The following is a 4,725-nucleotide window of genomic DNA, read 5'->3' as shown; positions in this document are numbered from 1 at the left end:
TGTCAGAGGAGGCAGAGGATTAGCAGTGGTATTTCAGCTGTGGTGACACATTTGTGATATTTTCAGAGCCTGGATCATGATTTGCCCTTTTTTGTGACTTCTTTTTGTCTTTAGCTTTGAGAGGTCAGACTCTGTGAGGTGTAACTGGAGCTGTACAACCCCACGCTGCTGCTTCGGTCCAGGGAAGGTTTGCTCAGGTCTTTTCTCCTCTGGCTTTCCAATTTCTCCCTCCTCCATACCTGGATGATAATCCAGAGCTGTAACAGGGCAATATTGGAAGAGATGATGCTCTCAGGGCATTTTTTTTTAACCCAATGAGAAGCTGTAAATATGTTATACCTCGGCATGTCCTTGTAAATCTTGTAACCCAAGAGTTGGATCCAAGCAGCTCATACAGTCTGGATCAGCCTCAGGGATGCTCACACACATCGTGTTGCTCATCCAAACCCAAACCCCACAACTCTTATAATTTCCTCATTATTGCTCTGTCTGCCAGTCAGCTTGGAAGCTTTAAAAGGGGAACTGGTGGGTGGTACAGTGTCTGTCTTAGTGTCTTCCTTGCATTTTCTGCCTCTTCATTTCTGGAATAAAAGCTTCAATTTTGTTTCTCATGATTTTACAATGCATCATCTTGGAAATCAATCTTTCCCTTCAATTTACTTAATAATGCTGTCAAAAGTCATCAGCTAGAAAGCATTCGGTGGTGAATACAAGAAATCTTTTCAAACCCCACTCCCCTCCATGATGAGCAAAAGGGACAAAGAAAATCTTTTACAACTTCGTTTTTCTGTCTCAGTAAAATAAAAACAGCCCCCTGAGAGGCATTAGTAACTGTTGAGAACCAATATTTACATGTAGTAATTTATCCTCATGTTTATAGAAACCACAATTAATTTTATTTTTTTTTTAAATCTCCAGAAAACTATAATTAGAGATCCGTGGCCAAATTTTTTGGGGAGGGAATTAAAAAAAAAAAAAAAAATTGAAAAAAATTTACAAGGCTTTTTAATGTCTGGGGATTTGTGTTGTTTGTTGCTGTTGACTAATATATAGAGTAAACTGCCCGAGCCCCGAGGTGACTCACGGGCTGTGCAGATGGGGAGCTTTGCTCTGGGCTCTCTGAGTTAATGGAGCAGGAAGAGACGCTGTGTAACCATCTCCTCCGGTCCCATGTCCTCGTCCCCTGCTGCAAAACCAGGGGGTGTGTGAAAACCCCTCCTGGAGACCCAGCTGCAGGGATGCTGGGTTTTCCAGGCGGTTACATTTTTGGGAAGCTTGTGCTCTGACCCAATGTGAACGAAACGGGATTAAGCCGGGGGCTTCTGGAGGCTGCCGAGGTGGAAGCCAAGGAGGATGTGAGTGTGTGGGAGGAGAGCAGCTCTTGGAGGACACAGTGGCTTCTTTTCAAACTCACCTCTTGTTTAACTGTGTGTTACCCGAGACGCTGAGGGGCTGGAGTGTGTCCAAAGAAGGGCGACAAAGCTGGGGAAGGGTCTGGAGCACAAATCCGATGAGGAGCAGCTGAGGGAACTGGGGGGGCTCAGCCTGGAGAAAAGGAGGCTCAGGGGGACCTTTGTGCTCTCTACAACTCCCCGACAGGAGGTTGTAGCAAGCTGAGGGTCAGGCTCTGCTCACAGGGAACGAAGGACAGGACCAGGGGAAATGGCCTCAAGTTGTGCCAGGGGAGGCTTAGATTGGTTATTGGGAAAATGTCTTCACCAGAAGGGTTGGCCAGCATCAGAACAGCCTTCCCAGGGCAGTGGTGGAGTCACCACCCCTGGAGGGATTTAAAAGTCATGCAGATGTGGCACTTGGGGACACTGGGTTAGTGGTGGACTTGGCAGTGCTGGGGGAATGGTGGGATTAGACCTTAAAGACCTTTTCCAACCTTAAAAATTCTGATTCTATGATCTTCTCTGACCTAAATGGCTTTACGATTCTTGTGGGCAGGACAAGGGGAGCTGTGCTCCATCTCAGTAATGAACTCTGACTGTCCAGGAAAGCATTTATTTTTGCAAAATTAAAAAGTGGGAGGAGTGGGGAAAATCAATGGATCTGTTTATAGCCATATAAAAAAGGCGGAAAAGTTAATGCTGACATGTGTTGCTTCATGTTCCCAGAGCAAAAACCTTCGCAGGATATCCAGAGGGCAGGTGGTAAACAATTGATACCTTTATTTATGTTTTGTTAAAGGATGGCATGATGTAAAGGAGGGGGTGAATGTACACAACCCCTAGAGGCATGTTACGTTCGTGTGTGGACACTACAGACATTGTAGATACCTTCTCTGCTTGTGCTTTTCCTGCCACAGGCGTTAATGGGCTGGGAGTGTGCCCAGATCCCAGTGCAGAGACCCCCCCCCTCTTTGACCCTGGGAGAAAGGTGTCCACACCAAGCTCTGGTATGGATCTCTATCTATTCCAGCTGTGGTGTTACAGCAGGAGGGCAGAGGCACATTCCCAGGTGGGAAATCCTGCAAGGAGTGGTTGGTTCTGAGCACAGGGGTGGCCTGGCAGTGGGCGACACCACGGAGAGAGTGGTTAGACCAGGAAAGAGACTGAATGTTTCAGCTGCAAACACATTTCAATTCCTCTGCTTTGGAGAGCATTTCCTGGGTTTTTAGTTCATCAGTTTGCTTGTTTTTGTAGTGGGAATGAGGGTGGTTACCTCACTGCTCAGGGCTCACACTGAGCAGGGCGCTGGGTGAAGATCAACCATTGCTGTTGTTGAGGCTTCACCTTGCCTGGGGCTGGAAGAACCTCCAAACACTGCCAGGTCTTCTGAGATGGGAAAATGCTTTTTTCCCCCCTCTGTTTTATGTATTTTCTTAATGTGTGTTGATGCTATATGTTATTAAAATCGATTACCTCCTTCACTTATTTCCTCTCCTCTGGACTCAATTATTTTGCATCTCTCTTTTTTTTTTTTTTTTTTTAAAAGTAGTTTGAAGCTGATACGAGAGAAATAATATCCAATCTGTATTTCCTAAGGTACAGGACCAGTCTGTCAGGCTGTTGGCACAAAACAACAATTGTTTTATTGTTGGGGTAAGTAAATAAGAACAAGAAGTCTTAAGTATTGGCATATGTTGATACTTGGCCAAAAAGGTCTCTAAACAATACATTTTCTATTCATTCCAGAAACCTCATACTCTGTTATTTCTCATTTAATGCTGTTGGCAAATACCCATGTCACCATCTAATTTTGACTGTAGTTCAACTTTTTTAGTGCAAAGCTAATCCTCATTATAGCTGTAAACATGTGTTTCATTTGGCCTCGTGTTCATGTGCTAAAGTGACAAAGGCAATCGAGGGTTTCTATCAGGAGTGGAGACGTCCAGGTAAGTGTTTTGGTCAATCTGCTTCATCTTTTACACAGGGAAAATCAGCCCAGTTGCTTAATAGGGAAGAACGTTTTTACAAACCTCTGTACTTTTGTGCTTGGTCTGTTCCCTGTTCTGCACCTTTTTTTTCAGAAGAACTGGACACCAAGGAGAAAAAGAAAAGTGAGTCCAGTGCCACCCACCAGGTCAGGTTGCTCAGAGTCCTGTCCAACCTGGCCTTGAACACTTCCAGGGCTGGGGCAGCCACAGCTTCTCTGGGCACTCTGGAGAGTGACTTTTCAACTATGATTATTTTCCTGTGGCTCAGTTTTCACGGAGAATTACAAATTCAGTCCTTAATGAGGACCTACTCAAAGTGAACTCTCTTTAAAATGACCCTTCTTGGAAGGGATCACAAATCACAATTCACAATTCACAATTCACTTTCAGCCAATTTTTTGTAAAATATTTTATGGTTTTTAATGCCTGCCTCCAGTTGAGGAAGCAACAAACTGTTTATGAAAATTATCTGATTCATGGAAGTCTGGCAGTGACTACAACTGAGGTTTAAGTGTTGTCACCAAACTCCTGAAAATGCAGCACCATAAAAACAGCAGAAACACCTGAGCCTTCCAAGGACAAGAAGACACTGATAACCTGAGCCAAGTGGGACCAGACTTGATTCCTCTGTGGTTTCTTTCAGTAGGATAGAGTAGAATATTTTTAGCTGAATGGGACTTACAATGATCATCTACTCCAACTGCATCATCTAGGCCAACAATTAAAATTATTCCATTGAAGTTCCTGGTTGAAGTGTAGTTTCATGTTGGCTCTTTTACTAATTACTGCCAAGTTAAGGTATCACCTAAGGATAGGTCAAACAGAGGGAGGAGTTTGGAGGCACAAGGTGGAGGTGGAGTTTTGTTCCTGGATGTGGTTTGTGACGGGATGGGGTTGCAAACAGTCCCCATCCTACAGTGGTAGTGCCAAAATAGGGATTCTCCAGAGGAATTCCCAAGCAGACAGAGCCCATCTGCTTGGGCTGGGTGAGTACCACAACTTCAGCAGCTGGCAGCTTGGTCAGAGCTTGTCTGTGCTAAAAGAAATATAGTTTGCCACAAAACATTTTTCTATATTCAAATACACACTTGAGCCACAAACATTTCTCTGTGTTTTCCTACACCACCGAGTTGCAAATTGCCCTCTTGTATTTAAATGGAGCCCAAATTCAATCCATACATTTCCAGTCATTATCACCCCATTATCCTTTCTCCTTTTTTGCTATTTTTCTCACCAGGCAGTGGTAAACCCCAGGCCCCTTCTCAAACATGTGGTTGATATAAGAGGAGAAGAAAGTTCTTTTCATATATTAAAATGTTTTTAAATACTGTTTTATAGCAATC

The sequence above is a fragment of the Pipra filicauda genome, unplaced genomic scaffold, assembly GCF_003945595.2.
Source record: "Pipra filicauda isolate LSUMZ 115617 unplaced genomic scaffold, ASM394559v2 scaffold70_size2993248_pilon, whole genome shotgun sequence".
Taxonomy (NCBI): Eukaryota; Metazoa; Chordata; class Aves; order Passeriformes; family Pipridae; genus Pipra; species Pipra filicauda.
The sequence above is the reverse complement of the archived record's forward strand: the minus strand, read 5'-3'. Positions refer to the sequence as shown.